The sequence below is a fragment of the Schistocerca cancellata genome, chromosome 11 (genome assembly GCF_023864275.1).
Source record: "Schistocerca cancellata isolate TAMUIC-IGC-003103 chromosome 11, iqSchCanc2.1, whole genome shotgun sequence".
NCBI classification, from domain to species: Eukaryota; Metazoa; Arthropoda; class Insecta; order Orthoptera; family Acrididae; genus Schistocerca; species Schistocerca cancellata.
In genome coordinates this window covers 114,672,290-114,691,825 of record NC_064636.1, presented here as the reverse complement: position 1 = coordinate 114,691,825, position 19,536 = coordinate 114,672,290, and positions in this window count along the sequence as shown.

Sequence of the window (19,536 nt, the reverse complement as noted above, 5' to 3'; positions counted from 1 at the left end):
TCATGGGGAACAATTGAGAAAATATAGAGAACTGGCGTTTGAAGCTCCGGCGTACATTTTATGTAAGAACCACAAATATAAATTAAGACTTCTACACAGGCATACAGTACTTCTTCCCTCGCTCAGTTTGTGAGTGCAACAGGAAAGGAAATGGCTAGCAATGGTACAGGGTAACCTCTACCAAGCACTGTACAATGTCTTGAGAGTATGTTTATAGATGTGAGGATTTCATGAGGATTTTCTCAGTATGGGTGAAAGTAATTTTCTCCTTGTACCTTTATTTTTATGTTGTACTTGGCTATTAACTTATGCTAACAAAAATTTGTGCCAACAAATTTGGTATTTTGTTCAAGCATATCGTATATGAAAAGCAGCATGTAAGCCTGTAAGAGGATTTCAGTACAAACCTGGTGGATCAAGATGATATTAAAATGTTTCTTAATGCCTTTTAATGTTTTCCTCATTATGCATGAGCTGGAAATTTTGGGAGATCTGATATGTTAATTCAGCCATTATTACAAATATGAGAGTATTAATTATAGAATCCTATACAGAAAGTGTGACATGTAAAGATTGAAGGTATTACATTTAATGTTTTCCCATACAGCTGGATTATTGATTACTAAAGCTGCTGCCAGAGAGCATAATACTTTCCTTCATCAAGCCTCTTTCGATGTGTCACCTAGTCTAGAATTTAAGTTTTGAAACAGTGTAAATTTTCATATGTATGCCCATAAAATAATTTGTGTTCAGCCCAAGTTAAAACATTTTACACAAGTTCACAGTTTTTTTTTTGTTCGAATCCTATCACAGTCCCTGTATTTTGTGACAGTTCCCTATACATGTATTTTACATCTGCTCAGCATGAAAGGAAAATAGAATAAACTTAAAGCATTGTGCTGGATTGCCATAAGTCATGAAATGGGTGGAATATTTGTAGCTGTGCAGTTGTTGTCAAAAGAATTTGCCTTTCTTCATAATTTCATTCAATTATTAGAGCATCTGTGATGCCTGTTCCTTAAGGCATGCATGTCTGAAGGAACAGACATTGCAAAATGAAACAATATTTTTTTCTCTCAGTAAGTGTGATGGCTACGAAAGTTTATCTTCTACAACTGAGCACATACTGTAAATTTTTTCACACTTTACATGTTTTAATATAATTTAATGTCTAATTCGTGAAACTGATTTTTGTGTTTTATCATTTTCAGGTAGCACTGATATATATCCAGTACATGGAGAGCAGTTTTAAGATTTATGTTTTTGAAAATTGGACACTGATGCCAGCAGCAAGTAAAAAGAATCTGTGGCCTTAATGTACCTGAATGAATTCCAATCTGCTCTCATGTTTGAAAATTTGTAGTGTTTTATGGGTTGACTCCGTAATTCGTCTCTCAACAAATGCACTATTAATACATTCAGCTAAAGTACAGGGACATCCCAAGAAAAGTGATTCTTCTTGAACCTTCATAATTGTAGTTTATTACAGTAGTTCTGACATTTTCTTTGTTCATGGTTAACGTTTATTGGTCTTTTGGATAAAACACTATATTGATTGATGTGTCTGAAGACTGTTGTCAGCTTAAACAATTTGTCTCATTTGTGTAGACTTTATGATGACTAAAAGAAATGTGATATATAATGAATATTGAAGGTACATTTAATATTTTCTGTCTTGATCATTGTACAAGTATATATGGGAAAATATAGTGTAGGGTTTATGGAACTAAATTACTCTTTAGTCTGTGGTATTTGGTGACAACGATAGTTCAGAGAAATAAAATTTTGTGAACATTGCAATAAATGTGATTTGCTGTAAATTTTTGATGTGAATTTAAGATCTTATACTTTGTCATATATATGTATGAATTTATGTCTGGGTGTAATTTTTATTGCCTGAAGTGCTGTTTATTGGCAACTGTAACTGTATGCTTTATAGAATTAAAGTAATTGAATTTTATAAAGTTTCCTCAATTCTGTGATGTTTACTGACTTAATCATGTTAGCACAAGAAAATATAACCACTCTTACTAACAAATATACTGGTATGAATAGAAATCATATAGTAAAAAAGTTCCTAAACATTTTGCTACCCTGTGTAACTGTCCTCTGAGCAAGATAAACTACTGTCTGTACCTCGTAGTTGAGCTTTTTGACTGGCATATTTCATATAGCTGTGCTGGTGCAGGTGAGACCATAATCTTTGTGCAGATGCTATGTAAAAAGTTTCCTTAACTTCATTACATCTTCCTACTTGACTCCAATTGCATGTAGTTAAAGGTCCATGTGGAAACATACCTGTACCAAGCTGGAAATAATTCACAGAGGGCTACATTTCACTTGTGGGAATACTGGTGTAGCAAATTTTGGTACATAGATGGTAATATCAGTTAAATTTTATTTATGTCTCATGTGATGTGGTGTGGTAATGTTGGCAATGACCATTGAATACTGGGGAATATTCTCTGTTTTTTTTTCTTGTAATTACTTTTTCTGAATGTTCGCTTTACAAGGATAATTAATTTACTTAGTGGACAAGAATGTATATAAGGACCTGTCAACCATAGAGCAGGGACAGCGCTAATTATTTATTTCATGATTGGTCATTGCCAACATCAACAGACCATGCCACTTGAACTGCAAGTAAAATTTCACCACGATATCTGTATAACGGTTGCATCATGATTGTAAATCACTCCATACATTGAACAGTCGGCTTTGTGTGTGATAAATAGCTCACATTAAGTATTTGACTTTATGAGTAACTAGTTACTGACAAGGTAATTACAAACAAGTCTAGAATGTCAGGTAATTTGAGACTTCACAATTTTAATTTATAGAGTAAAGGTTGTGACATTATTATATTGTAAGCCTTTGTTGTATGAAGCAGTGTTCTTGGTAAATACCAGTTTTACAGCTGCAAACCAGCACAGATACTCCCAAATACATACTGGAAATATTTCATCTGGAGGGTTTGAAAAGCAAACAGTTGGGATTTTAGAGTACGATTATTAAACTTTAAGTTGCTGAGTTGGAATCTTCATTGTACTATTTAATACTGCAGTGTTCCTTACTTAAGTACATTGATACCCAGTGAGGGAATGCCCTTTTGGTCAACCTACTGTCTTTGCACTTGCACATAATCAATAAGTATTTTGCCACATTTCAGTTACTGTAAATGGCCATATGTCTATCACTCCTATTTGAAAACCTCAACAAACTTGACAGTTGCTGTGGTTTCCTCACTGTCATCCTAACCACACTAACATTTTCTGTACAAAATACTCATATGGGTGACATTCAAGATACTACATTAACTTTTTGTCAACTCCAGAGTGAATCACAAGCCATTCAGGCACAACACTTATCAGGGACATTTCTCCAGAATGACCCTCTATCTATCCATCAACAGATGGGTTTGTGCAGCAACAAAAGAAAATCTTAGAATAAGTCAAAAATTGAATGTCCTTAGTGCAACATTCAACATGGATGTCTCCTCTAAATTGTATTTTCTCAGTATGACAGTTTAGTACAAATGTTTGCTCAGACGAGATATCATACTATTGTAGGCAAGCTGTATCTACATATTATCTGATGATGAAATTCTTGAGATGTGTCATTAAAAGATTTGGTCATCTCAACATCTGTAACAACATATTTATTTTGGTGTCCATATTAGCACTGTTGAATTATCTAATATTCAGAATGAGATTTGCCTGATAAATATTTCGTACATGTATTTCTTTTCTTAGTAGTAGGATAACCATAATCATTTTGGTTCATTTTGGTTCATACATTCTTTGCGTGTTTCCCTTGCGTTATCTAGGCACAGACTCGTGTTTCAGAAACTGTTGTTCAACATCGATAAGAATGGACAGGGACTGTGATTACTGTGTTCGAATGAGGGCTGAGTTGGCATCTCTTCACTCACAGCTGCAAGCGGCGCTGACTTCAGTCGCACAGCTTGAGGCTGTTGCCAATGGGCACCACAGTGGGGAGCAGGACTTGGGTACCATGAGGATGTCAACCTCGTTCCATCTGTCCCCAGATCGGTCTGCCGCTGTGGTCGCCCCAGTTGCTGCCCGCAGTGGGGCTGAGCCCTCGCCTGTGGTTAATTGGGTGGTCGTTCCAAGGCATGGCAGGCAGCAAAAGACGTCCCCGGAGGCTGATCAAAAAGCCTCCCCGGTGCATCTGACAAACAGGTTTCAGGTACTGTCTCTGGCTGAGCCAGATGCAGCTGCCTGCCCTGTTTCAGAGGATGATTCTCAGCCTCCAAGGTCCGGCAATCGCAGAGGGTGGGCTTACTGGTAATTGGGAGCTCCAATGTTAGGCGCGTAATGGGGCCCCTTAGGAATATGGCAGCTAAGGAGGGGAAGAAATCCAGTGTGCACTCCATGTGCATTACGGGTGGAGTCATTCCTGATGTGGAAAGGGTCTTTCCGGATGCCATGAAGAGCACAGGGTGCAGCCAGCTGCAGGTGGTGGCACATGTCGGCACTAATGACACGTGTCGCTTTGGATCTGATGAAATTCTCTATGGATTCCAGCGGCTATCTGATTTGGTGAAGGCTGCCGGTCTTGCTTACGTGATGAAGGCAGAGCTCCCCATCTGTAGCATCGTTGACAGAACCGGCTGTGGACCTTTGGTGCAGAGCCGGGTGGAGGGTCTGAATCAGAGGCTCAGACGGTTTTGCGACCGTGTTGGCTGCAGATTCCTTGACTTGCGCCACAGGGTGATGGGGTTTCGGGTTCCGCTGAATAAGTCAGATGTTCACTACACTCAGCTGGCGGCTACACGGGTAGCGGAGGCTGTGTGGCGTGGACTGGGCGGTTTTTTAGGTTATAAGGCCTCGGGAAAGTACGGGGTGGGCTGCAATCTCAAAGGGTGGGTGGCAAATACAGGACGTGCTTGGATCAAGGAATAGTCGGAATTGTAGTTGTAAATTGTTGTAGTTGTGCTGGGAAAGTCCCTGAGCTGCAAGAGCTAAGAGAAAGCACAAAAGCTGAAATCGTTATAGGTACAGAAAGCAGGCTAAAGCCTGGAATAAGTTCTGTAGAAATTTTTACGAAGTCTCAGACGGTGTTCAGGAAAGACAGATTAGGCAGAATTGGTGGTGGAGTGTTTTTGTCTGTCAGTAGTGGTTTATCTTGTAGTGAAGTCGAAGTCCACGCGAATTGGTATGGGTGGAGGTTATACTTAACAGGCGAATTAAGTTAATAATTGGCTCCTTCTACCGACCCCCAGACTCCGATGATATAGTTACTGAACAGTTCAGAGAAAATTTAAGTCTCGTAACAAATAAATACCCCACTCATACGGTTATAGTTGGTGGGGACTTCAACCTTCCCTCGATATGTTGGCAAAAATACTAGTTCAAAACCGGTGGTAGGCAGAAAACATCTTCCGAGATTGTCCTAAATGCTTTCTCCAAAAATTATTTCGAGTAGTTAGTCCATGAACCCACGCGAATTGTAAATGGTTGCGAAAAAACACTTGACCTCTTAGCCACAAACAATCCAGAGCTATTAGAGAGCATCATGACTGACACAGGGATTAGTGATCACAAGGTCGTTGTAGCTAGGCTCAATACCGTTTCTTCCAAATCCACCAGAAACAAACGAAAAATAAAGTGTCACTAGAAGCCTTCCTAAGAGACAATCTCCATTCCTTCCGAACTGACTATGCAAATGTAGATGAAATGTGGCTCAAATTCAGAGATATAGTAGCAACAGCAATTGAGAGATTCATACCTCATGAATTGGTAAGAGATGGAACTGATCCCCCATGGTACACAAAACAGGTCCGAACGCTGTTGCAGCGGCAACGGAAAAAGCATGCGAAGTTCAGAAGAACGCGAAATCCCGAAGATTGGCTAAAATTTACAGACGCGCGAAATCTGGCACGGACTTCAATGCGAGATGCCTTTAATAGGTTCCACAACGAAACATTGTCTCGAAATTTGGTAGAAAATCCGAAGAAATTCTGGTCATAGGTAAAGTACACAAGCGGCAAGACGCAGTCAATACCTTCGCTGCGCAGTACCGATGGTACTGTTACCGACGACTGTGCCGCTAAAGCGGAGTTGTTGAATGCAGTTTTCCGAAAGTCCTTCATCAGGGAAGACGAATGGAATATTCCAGAATTTGAAGTACGAACAGCTGCTAGCATGAGTTTCTTAGAAGTAGATACCTTAGGGGTTGCAAAGCAACTCAATTCCCTTGATACGGGCAAGTCTTCAGGTCCAGATTGTATACCGATTAGGTTCCTTTCAGATTACGCTGATACAATAGCTCCCTATATAGTAATCATATACGACTGCTCGCTCACCGATAGATCTGTACCTACAGATTGGAAAATTGCGCAGGTCACACCAGTGTTTAAGAAGGGTAGTAGGAGTGGTCCATCGAACTACAGACCTATATCATTGACGTCGGTTTGCAGTAGGGTTTTGGAGCATATACCGTATTCAGACATTATGAATCATCTCGAAGGGAACGATCTATTGACACGTAATCAGCATGGTTTCAGAAAACATCGTTCTTGTGCACGAAGTAATGGCCGCTATCGACAGGGGATCTCAAGTTGACTCCGTATTTCTAGTTTTCCGGAAAGCTTTTGACACCGTTCCTCACAAGCGACTTCTAATCAAGCTGCGGGCCTATGGGGTATCGTCTCAGTTGTGCGACTGGATTCGTGTTTTCCTGTCAGGAAGGTCGCAGTTCGTAGTAATAGACGGCAAATCATCGAGTAAAACTGAAGTGATATCAGGTGTTCCCCTGGGAAGCGTCCTGGGACCTCTGCTGTTCCTGATCTATATAAATGACCTGAGTGACAATCTGAGCAGTACTCTTAGGTTGTTCGCAAATGATGATGTAATTTACCGTCTAGTAAGGTCATCTGAAGACCAGTATCAGTTGCAAAGCGATTTAGAAAAGATTGCTGTATGGTGTGGCAGGTGGCAGTTGTCGCTAAATAACGAAAAGTGTGAGGTGATCCACATGAGTTCCAAAAGAAATCCGTTGGAATTCGATTACTCGATAAATAGTACAATTCCCAAGGCTGTTAATTCAACTAAGTACCTGGGTGTTAAAATTACTTCAGTTGGAAAGATCACATAGATAATATTGTGGGGAAGGCGAGCCAAAGGTTACGTTTCATTGGCAGGACACGCAGAAGATGCAACAAGTCCACTAAAGAGACAGCTTACACTACACTCGTTCGTCCTCTGTTAGAATATTGCTGCGCAGTGTGGGATCCTTACCAGGTGGGATTGACGGAGGACATCGAAAGGTTACAAAATAGGGCAGCTCGTTTTGTATTATCACGTAATAGGGGAGAGAGTGTGGCAGATATGATACGCGAGTTGGGATGGAAGTCATTAAAGCAAAGACGTTTTTCGTCGCGGCGAGATCTATTTACGAAATTTCAGTCACCAACTTTCTCTTCCGAATGCGAAAATATTTTGTCGAGCCCAACCTATATAGGTAGGAATGATCATCAAAATAAAATAAGAGAAATCAGCGCTGGAACAGAAAGGTTTAGGTGTTCGTTTTTCCCGCGCGCTGTTCGGGAGTGGAATGGTAGAGAGATAGTATGATTGTGGTTCGATGAACCCTCTGCCAAGCACTTAAATGTGAATTTCAGAGTAGTCATGTAGATGTAGATGTAGATGTAGATGTAGATGGTCATCAGTTTAATGAATGTAACAAATTTTCTGGTTGTGTTCTTCCCTTTCCTGAGTAACCCAATCACCCAAGAATTTCCATTAACATAAAGCAATTATGAACACTTTGGCATATGTTGCACTTAGTAAACTATTTATTACATGTGAAAATGAGTTAACATTTACATAGCAATATACTTAATCAAATGACAGACAAACCAGCATCAATTTAGAATTACATTTCATTTACCTTAATAATTTTCAATACATCTTGTAGCCTTACTAATGGAACGAAAATTGTATGTAGGTGATCATATATGTATATATGTCTGCAATCTTTCAACTGTGTTTATTGAAAGTTTCATTTGTACCTTGGGCTTGAAAAAGTTTGTTCAGGTATGGAAATTACCACAAATCTTTATTTTCCACATTAAATCTTCTCTTGATTAAACAAGAGCTACTGAATATGTGAGTCTTCCAGTGGAGTCCCAGAAAGTTTTTTGCGCACTATATGTAGACATATTGTTCACAGCTATCTGTTGGGTTGTGAATTGCTATAGCCAATTTATATTCATATTTCCACAAATAATAAATGATTTCCTTTGGAAGTAAACAGACTACAGCCTCTATGAATAAAGAAAAACTACCATAAAGATACAGCTCGAAATTTTTAGTTTACCTTCCAAGATTCAGATCAGTTATTTTGAATTAATACAACTAAAACTTCTACTTCATGTGACTCTTTCCCATTAGATATTATGAAAATTTATCCCATAACTTTACAGGCAAACAATTTCTGCACTAGAAATACAAAACGAGTAAAAAAGCGCTAATTGTAAAGGCACTGATAAAATAGAAGATTATTATAGTTCTTTTCATGGTAACACGCAGTCTGCTTTAATTCTTACTCGTAGTCTACTGTAACTTTATCATAGGGAAGAACTAGCATATCTATACAAATTAATTCATTAACTCGTTACACTTTCCATTGCTTCTGTCTCAACTTTAGCTGTAAGATTTGGAATACAGGGACAAAAAATTCCCTTGCAGTAACACTTTGATAAATAAGTATGTTCTGTTCATCTGGCCTATTTTAATGAGGGTTTGGTTTACTCATCAAACAAATATTTATAACTAGCTATTCAACTGAAACTCATTATTATATGAATCCACAGAATTACACTGAAAAAACGCATACAAGTACCAAAATGATATTGATCTTGGAAGCACAAGAATACTGAATATGTCAATTAATACATATGAAATTTATTCCATTCCTGTGGCAGAAGAAAGCCATCAGGAACACTGACAGAATCCGAGTATATACAACAGAGAAGTGCCACATGTAGGTACAGCACTAGACACAGCAGTCTATGCATGTATGTTTCCCATGAAGTAAACCTGAATAATTTTAAATATGCTCTGATCAACCTTTGCAGATGGAAAGTTAAGAAGTGAAAGATTTTTTTTACCTGACACAGAAAACGGCACACTATTGTAATTTGTAGCCATGCTGTGGTGTTCAAAACAATTTTCAGATTGATGACCATTTTACTGTAATGAATGCTATTTACTTGTGATTACACTTTCACTGTCAGTAGCATTTATTCTTATTAGGCCTACATAACTACTACCAAAAAGCTTAAAAAGCGTAATATTCAATGCTTTATTAATGGTAAAAAAATAGCCTAAATAATTTCTACAATGAAGTACGGTACACGCAACACATGTATTTTATCAACGTCAGTTCACACGATTTTGGCTTTGAAGGAACCTGAAAAACAGAAGGCCGACCTACTATTTTCTTTAAGCACTGTCTCATTTCTGTATACTCTCTAATTTACATATTACAACTAGCGAAATTTTGAGATCGAAATGGAAGAATATAACACACGATGCACAACCGCAAACACTTAGTTAACACATAGGAGGATTCTAACCTCCAAATAACAAACATTCTTGCAACAGATAGCAGATACATAAACATCAACTCGGCGCTATGCCGTCATGTTGATAGACAAATCGATAGCCTCGTTTCTAGTCGCCATCAAGCGGCACTAAGTCACATTTACGTCAGTTCCTGCAAAAAGTAGTGTGAAAAGTAGGCGATCCGTGCTGGGAAGAGTGGCAAAAATGAAAAATGGCGGTCGAGCTGAGTACGGTGTCGATGGCGAATGTGCCGAGTGAGGGGTAAATTGTAAATTCACCGGAGTGTGACAAATGAGCACATCCCCTTATCGTCGTGGGGTTGACCCTCACCAATACCGATTCGCGAGTGATATAAAACCAAAAGTGACAAGTGCCAAATTGCGTGTTTCGCGTCAGTCGCATCGGCCAGCAAAAACCATTGATTGCAGTGAGGATTGTTGTGAATGTTAACCATCATCATTGCATGTGACGAAGCAGGACCTACTTAAAGTCAACAATGAATAAAATATATAACCGTAATTAAACATGTAAGGCGAATGTAGCAACTGCCTTAGAATTTGTATGTTAGTAGAAAATACATATCAGTTTGTATTTCGTAACTTTTGTGGTCTTTAATAATAGAAAAACTTTCAGTCATTAAATATTCCATCTCAGAACAGCCACACTCTCTTGCAATACCCCCGAAACGACAGAAGAAAAACTGATGGCCTTTCATCCATTAAGCACACAGCCATATATTCATAATAATTAACTGTTTGGTGGCTTCAGTAAATCACAAAAAACCAAATAAAGGATATATCAGGGGTGTTTCAATGTGTCAGCCCAATCTGTCTAGCTCTACAAGGATAACTGGCACTGGAGACAAAACTATCCTTGGTCTATCATTTGGACTTAAACCTTCAGATTGCCAGCCAGAGTGGCCGAGCGGTTAAAGGCGCTACAGTCTGGAACCGCACGACCGCTACGGTCGCAGGTTCGAATCCTGCCTCGGGCATGGATGTGTGTGATGTCCTTAGTTTAGTTAGGCTTAAGTAGTTCTAAGTTCTAGGGGACTTATGACCACAGTTGTTGAGTCCCATAGTGCTCAGAGCCATTTTTGAACCATAAACCTTCAGAAATATGCTTAACCACGAGTTGTTCACTACAACACTTCATTTAACCTGGCGAAAATAGTTTCCAACCATTTCGGTCAGACTTCGTTCTTTACCATAAATAGGAATGTGCTAATGCTTGAAAGGCCCAGCCTGGAATCATATTCGCAGTAATTCGACAACATACCTGCTTCAAGAGATCGCCTGTTACTATAGGGTTTATAATAAATAGAAGTTGTTATTGTTGTTGTTGTGGTCTTCAGTCCTGAGACTAGTTTGATGCAGCCCTCCATGCTACTCTATCCTGTGCAAGCCTCTTCATCTCCCAGTACCCACAGTAACCTACATCCTACTGAATCTGCTAAGTGTATTCATCTCTTGGTCTACCTCTACGATTTTTACCCTCCACGCTGCCCTCCAATACTAAATTGGTGATCCCTTGATGCCTCAGAACATGTCCTACCAACCGATCCCTTCTTCTAGTCAAGTTGTGCCACAAACTTCTCTTCTCCCCAATCCTATTCAATACTTCCTCATTAGTTATGTGATCTACCTACCTAATCTTCAGCATTCTTCTGTAGCACCACAATTCAAAAGCTTCTATTCTCTTCTTGTCCAAACTATTTATCGTCCATGTTTCACTTCCATACATGGCTACACTCCATACAAATACTTTCAGCAATGACTTCCTGACACTTAAATCTGTACTCGAAGTTAACAAATTTCGCTTCTTCAGAAATGCATTCTTTGCCATTAGCAGTCCATTTTATATCCTCTCTACTTCGACCATCATCAGTTATTTTGCTCCGCAAATAGCAAAACTCCTTTACTACTTTAAGTGTCTCATTTCCTAATCTAATTCCCTCAGCATCACCCGACTTAATTCGACTACATTCCATTATCCTCGTTTTGCTTTTGTTGATGTTCATCTTATATCCTCCTTTCAAGGCACTATACATTCCGTTCAACTGCACTTCCAAGTCCTTTGCTGTCTCTGACAGAATTACAATGTCACCGGCGAACCTCAAAGTTTTTATTTCTTCTCCGTGGATTTTAATACCTACTCCAAATTTTTCTATTGTTTCCTTCACTGCTTGCTCAATATACAGATTGAATAACATTGGGGATAGGCTACAGCCCTGTCTCACTCCCTTCCGAACCACTGCTTCCCTTTCATGCCCCTCGATTCTTATAACTGCCATCTGGTTTCTGTACAAATTGTAAATCGCCTCTCGCTCCCTATATTTTACCCCTGCCACCTTCAGAATTTGAAAGAGAGTATTCCACTCAACATTGTCAAAAGCTTTCTCTAAGTCTACATATGCTAGAAACGTAGGTTTGCCTTTGCTTAATCTAGCTTCTAAGATGAGTCGTAAGGTCAGTATTGCCTCACGTGTTCCAACAATTCTACGGAATCCAAACTGATCTTCCCCGAGGTCAGCTTCTACTAGTTTTTCCATTCTTATGTAAAGAATTCGCGTTAGTATTTTGCAACTGCGACTTATTAAACTGATAGTTCGGTAATTTTCACATCTGTCCACACCTGCTTTCTTTGGGATTGGAACTATTATATTCTTCTTGACGTCTGAGGGTATTTCGCCTGTTTCATACATTTTGCTCACCAGATGGTAGAGTTTTGTCAGGACTGGCTCTCCCAAGGCCGTCAGTAGTTCCAATGGAATGTTGTCTACTCCGGGGGCCTTGTTTCGACTCAGGTCTTTCAGTGCTCTGTCAAACTCTTCACGAAGTATCGTATCTCCCATTTCATCTTCATCTACATCCTCTTCCATTTCTATAACATTGCCCTCAAGTACATCGCCCTTGTATAGACCCTCTATATGCTCCTCCCATCTTTCTGCTTTCCCTTCTTTGCTTAGAACTGGGTTTCCATCTGAGCTCTTGATATTCATACAAGTGGTTCTCTTTTCTCCAAAGGTCTCTTTAATTTTCCTGTAGGCAGTATGTATCTTACCCCTAGTGAGATAAGCCTCTACATCCTTACATTTGTCCTCTAGCCATCCCTGCTTAGCCATTTTGCACTTCCTGTCGATCTCATTTTTGAGACGTTTGTATTCCTTTTTGCCTGCTTCATTTACTGCATTTTTATATTTTCGCCTTTCATCAATTAAATTCAATATATCTTCTGTCACCCAAGGATTTCTACTAGCCCTCATCTTTTTACCAACTTGATTGTCTGCTGCCTTCACTACTTCATCCCTCAAAGCTACCCATTCTTCTTCTACTGTATTTCTTTCCCCCATTCTTGTCAATTGTTCCCTTATGCTCTCCCTGAAACTCTGTACAACCTCTGGTTTAGTCAGTTTATCCAGGTCCCATTGCCGTAAATTCCCACCTTTTTGCAGTTTCTTCAGTTTTAATCTGCAGGCCATAACCAATAGATTGTGGTCAGAATCCAAATCTGCCCTGGAAATGTCTTACAATTTAAAACCTGGTTCCTAAATCTCTGTCTTACCATTGGATAATCTATCTGAAACCGGTCAGTATCCCCAGGCTTCTTCCATGTATACAATCTTCTTTTATGATTCTTGAACCAAGTGTTAGCTATGATTAAGTTGTGCTCTGTGCCAAATTCTAGCAGGCGGCTTCCTCTTTCATTTCTTAGCCCCAATCCATATTCACGTACCACGTTTCCTTCTCTCCCTTTTCCTACTACCGAATTCCAGTCACCTATGACTATTAAATTTTCGTCACCCTTCACTATCTGAATAATTTCTTTTATTTTATCATACATTTCTTCAATTTTTTCGTCATCTGCAGAGCTAGAGCATTAGCAAATTTAAGTTAGCCATATCAATTAAAGATAACAATTCCTGATACTGGAGTCCCAGAACCTCACCTTTATCCTAAACATCCATCAACAAAAATACAAAAATTTTAAAATACTCATGATTGAATTGTCACAAAAATATTCTAACTTTTTAAAAAAATCCTGGAGGGCATTGGCAACTTTATCAAAGATCTTCACTTTATGATTCATCTGCAGTGGCTGATAAATATTTAACTTTTGTGTTACACCTTTCAGTTCACTTGTACCTGCTCTCACATATCCATTTACTCAGTCAGTTAATTAGTCACATTGCCATTACAGTTGTTTACTGTGGGGTACTTATTTCTGTCATCTACTAGCTTCGACTAAACCCTGTAATATATATTGATAATGTGTTACTTTAGCTTCGAGCTTAAGCTGTTGTGCTAATGATAGGGATACTCAGTAAAATAACTCTTTAGACACTTGGATCACTGTAACTGCAACCTGTAAAGTTAACAGTGCTTCACTCACGCCTTTCGTCAGCCCCTCTGGAACTGTGATCGGTACATCCATCAGGTGTTTTAATAATAGGAGTTATTAAGACATGGCAGAATCACTTCTGCCTCCTGTAACACGTAGCTCATAGCACAGCTCATGTCTCCTCACCAACTGGGGGTGGGGGGTAACATACAAGTCGAGCACAAACGCTGTAACAGAAAGACTGACCTTAGAAAGAGTTTCTAAACAATCTCTGAGTTCAACCCACTGCAGTCTCCCAATACTATCTATCACACTCTACTACATCTGGTTGCACCATACAATACAATTGATGGCTAGAGCACTCGATTTTTGTGACAAAGTTGGATGAGCTGAAACAATCATTTTTATTCAGTTCATCAATTTCTAAACTCACAAGCAACTAATTTTTCTATCTTTGGCATCTGATAAGAAATTCAACTGTACAATATCTACAGAGTGCACTCTGCACGAGATATCAGAAATTCATCCGGCTCGTCCAGTGTAGAGTCAAAAAACAACAACAGTGCAGACCTTGGAATTGCTGAGGGTGGAAGACTAACAGACGGTACAAATCATATTGTTCTCTAAAAGAGATATTAATTACTAATGTGAACCATTAAAATTGTTAGTTGTATTTCACTCTGATCAACAACACAAAAGATTGGCAACATTTACATTTAAAGCGCACAAAATAAAACATGCAATTTAAGTTTATCATCATTAACAATAATTCATTCATTGATCAAAACTTTTTCTGGAAATTTATTCCTCAGTCCATGCAAAATGGGGCCTCTCTTAATCTACTGAGGAGGAAGGATGGAAAGTTCCAGTGAACAGATAAGCAGGAAGTGGCCTTTGTAGGTCTGAAGGAAACATTGACTTCAGTTTCTGTGCTGGCACTACCAGAATTTCAAACAACCTTTATTGATCAAATTGAAGTGTCACAATCTAGAGTAAGTGTGGTATTGCTTCAAAAACTTGAGAATGTGTGTCAGCCAGTTTCCTCTCCTTCTTACTCTTTAAATCATTTGGAACAAAAGTATTCCATTTCTGAATAGGGGGTATTAGCGATGTTGTTTATGCTTGAGAAATTTAAGGAATATCTTAAACAGATGCTTTTTGAACTGGACACTGATTACTAGGCCCTTGATTAGGTATCAGGATGATGTCAACAAATAAATAGTATAGCTAAATTGGGAAACCATAAATTAGCCTTCAGATTTCAAGTAAGAGATATCAAGAATTTCCATGGTACCATAGCCAATACACTTAGTCAGATGTTCAAACCTCAAGGTCAGCACAAACAAGAGTCATTACCCATAGATAGGTATAAACAGATAAATAAGGTCAGAACTCTGTTGTCAGAACTCCCCATGCATTTTGAAGGAACAAAGAAGTGTCAAGAACAGGGTTCTGGAATAAATGAGATTAAAGAAAAACTAAAGCATAGAGGGAATTGTTATGCATATTTGACAAGAGATGGTAGGATTTTATCGTCAGGCTACATATGATGGTGCCTCCAAGTTGGTTGATCTAACAATAGCGGCGTCTTATGTGTTACAGTAATTTCACTTGTCACCAATTGGTCGACATCTTGGCACTTATAAAATTAGACAAAAAGTCAGAGGGCACTTTGGCCTGGGATCTGCATTGATGTTAAGAGCTTCATAGGAAGTTGTGAAACTTCTGTAATGTATAAACTAGCTCAGAATACTGAGTGGGACATTTGACCTCTAAATGAGACGAGAAATCCATGGATAGGCTGTATAATGATTTTGTAGGTCCCTTGTCATGATCAAGGGCTCGACGCCAGTATGTATTCTTAGCAGTGGATGCCCTCTCTAGATTCATGTGGCTTTTCCCAAAAAGAGCAGGCACAGCTGTAAATTCGTTAAAGATTTTGTTCAATACATTTGGTGCAAGTTGGGCAATGGTTTCAGATAAGGCCACAGTATTTACTTCCAAACTGTTTAAGCAGTTTTGGTTTGGGATAGGAGTGAGTCACCAGCATAATATGCCATACTAGCCCAGTCTGTCATTTGTGGAAAAATGATCCGTAATTTTTGCTTGGCGCTAAAAGCATACCACGACGATAATCATACAAAATTGGATGATACATTAAGTTGGTTTGCATACACGTTTAATACAACAAAGCATGAAACCGCCAGAATACTTAAGCAAGTTTGACGTTTCTTTCACTCTGAATTCAACTCTAAATACTCTATGTGGTACTGATTATCTGTTGCCTCAAATGGTTTTTCTGAGCAGTATTAGAGAGCAGTGGAAAAAAGACTCATAATAATGTATGTGCAACACATGATAGACAAAAGAACAGATATAATAAAAATAGGCAGTCTAATGCATATCAGGGGTGAAACAAGGTGTTGCAGAAGAATTTCTCCGCAATTAGTAAGGCTAGTGAGGAAATTTCTGCAATTCTCCCACCCATTTATAAGAGTACTTTTATAATAAAGCATTTCATTATCCTGGTCACTTTCCCAAGAAAGGAAAATTGAAGTAACATGACACTGCTAGCTCATCTCTCCCTGCTAAAGCCCTTTTGCAAGTAGAGCACATTTCCATCTCAATTTTGGGCTACACTTCTTAGGTTTAGACGTATGCCAAATTTGGCGGAAGCGGTGGACAGAGTTCAAGGCAAATGGTCCAGGCTTTCGAAGACTAAAATTCTGGCACCTAATTCATGTGCTGTCGATCTCTTTTTCTTTCCCTGTCTCTGTCGAAATGGCACTGACTCGCGGCTGTTTGCGTAACTGTCGCCTTCCGAATCACCGAAGACGAGTAGACCAGATGGAGAAGTAATATGTGTAGATGTTGATGTGACAGTTTCCCATCATGCAGTCATGTGCAGGAGAGTGGAGTTACAGACTATCAAGTATACTTCTAGAAGCGGCAGTATTTTGAGTCATTTTCTCAGCTTGCGAATTGCGGAAGCAGCGGACAGAGTCAGTCATGTTCTACTAGCTGTACTTTAGTTTGTTTACAGTTGCATGGACCGACAAGCTGACTTCCATATGAGGTTGTGGTGATCCAGTACACATGTGTGTTCCTAGACAATTTAGTATCACTCTGAGGAAACTGGGTTTGGCTTGATTGCGAGATTTTTGCAACGACCCGTAGTTTTTCATTTGGAACATTTCTTCTTTCATATGAACTTAAGGAGAATCAGTTCCTAACTGCTTATCGGTCTGACGTTCGTTCTATCAACTGCATGTTAGATCTTTTAGTTTGTGAAATCTTGTACTGATTCCTTATATCAGAGATTGTACAATTTGCTCAGGCAGTTTATCGATGGAGAATGAATTCTGCACATTATTTGTGAATGAACAATAAGTCTCGCTGATTGTACTGTTTACAATGTTAAGTAACTGTAGTCGAATGTGGTTATCATAATTAAGACAGGTTGCACGACCGTTGTTTAAACTGTCACTCAGTTTGGTGTGTTCCTGTTTGGATTGTTCCAAGGATCTGTCGGTATCTGATGAACTTTTTAATCATTTGTGTTCGTGATATGGGTTTTGATTGCACACTTGTGTGCTTATCTAGTTAAATTGTTGGTTTCTGCTCAGCAGTGTGAAACATGATTGACCCACTCTGATAGTAAAATTAGTGTGGTTTAGTAATTTCAGGTTAATTAAAATAAAATGTTCCTGGATAATTTTCTCCAGCATTTTAAGTACATCAGTTTACACAAGGGGGAAGAAACCGCCAAAAACTCAGTTCTGCAACATAAAATAGAACAGCCTGCATATGGCTGTAAGCTGTGATCTAACAGAAGTGTGGGACTTAGTTTCAACACAGACCTACCTTCAGATACTGCATACTTGAAGGCCAGCCACACAATCTCAACCTGCCTTCACCGATGACGCAGTTGTGGTTATGCTGCACTCCCATTTGTGCCCCTAACTGAACCTTGCATGACCGTAATAATACTCAAACAGGCCCCCATTAAAGACTGAACAAACTAATCTGATAAAATTGAATGCATTATCGAGGCCCTTTATCATATAATTAAGACAATGGACATATTTACATCATTTTTGCAAAATTAACAATACCATTTATCAGAATTCAGGGCGCTTGTGAGACTGAAACTAATTTAGATCGACCAAACAATTTTGCGTTATTGAATTAGCTACTCGCACATAACATTGCCATCACTTTGCTGCTACGACACGTGGGATTTAAACACAAACCCCCGGATAATTTACCAATCTGCCGGAAATCTGTCTCATTGCCACACGATTTTTTAAGACACAAATTACACTAAGCCCCAGGTCTCGACTACACAGTCGTCATCATGTGCCAGTACACAACTGAATAATTAGCTTCGTCCGACTTACTGGCATCTTGTTGAATGAAAATGTAGAATGCACAGTAAGGTTACATCAGTTAAACTGTTTCTGTCTCAGTTAGAGTCACTGCTAATGTATGTAAGTATATGGATTTAAATTTATTTAATATGAAATGAACCAATACAAAGTTTTTGATATAAATCAGGTGGGCTGCCATCTGATACATGATTGAGCTTTGTCAATCACAAGACGTTGTCCTTAAACAATGGTCTATCAGTTCTGCTCATAACTTTTCAGATTGCTGTGACACCAGACAAGGCACTTCGGCAATATTTTTTCTATCAAAAGTGTAGTGCATTACATCGGTTCCTCAAGTGAAAACTCTTTTGAAACTCTCTCTGAAGTAATTCTCGCTTCATTCTCATTTTCACAAAATGCGTTTTTTTGATGGGCTATAATTCTTCCTCAGTTGTTCATCTGCTGGTTGCCCAAGGATGTTTGACCTTCTAAATTGCGTCAGAGTTTCAGTTTGTTCCTTCCTTTTCCTTACGCCAGGCCTACGAAACTTTCTATAAACGTGCTCTGAAGACCACTGTGATTATGAGGGTTCGTTACGTATGTCACCACCACATTGACGTAATAATGATAGCCTCCTGCCTTTCTGTGGTCCCAAAAATTTTGATATCAGTGCTCAATTAAAACTGGTATCTACCACCGTGATTACCATGCGGTTTTTACCAAAAGCTCTGAAATAAGTTACCATTCCCATAAACCGTCTGTTCCAGCCTCTGCCTCGTGTTACTGAATTCTTACACATGCAGAAACAAGTACATCGGTAATGAGCATGATCAGTGAACACACATGTCACTGCCACACCTCAAGAGCCCTGGTTCGCTTTTGTCGTTCTGCCTTGTGACATTGCATGTTGATTACTCTAATGTATTGAAAATTCATTGTAAGCATTTCCGTTAATGGGATTCATGTGCTTTGCTCATTGAGAATCTTCAGCCGTTAAACACAAAGTGTTACGGCTAGAGCTGTTCTTATTATATCAGTGATAAACTAGCATTAGTGCACTCATTACTAGAGTCTTGTATCCTGTTGTCAGTATTGACCAGATTAAAGCATGTCTGGCTATATAGGGGCTATATCCCCAGTGTATACTGAAGACATAGATAAGCGATAGCTAGTACCATTTTCCGATAAGAGGGTTATTCACCAACACTTTAAGTGATATCGTCATTGAAGTC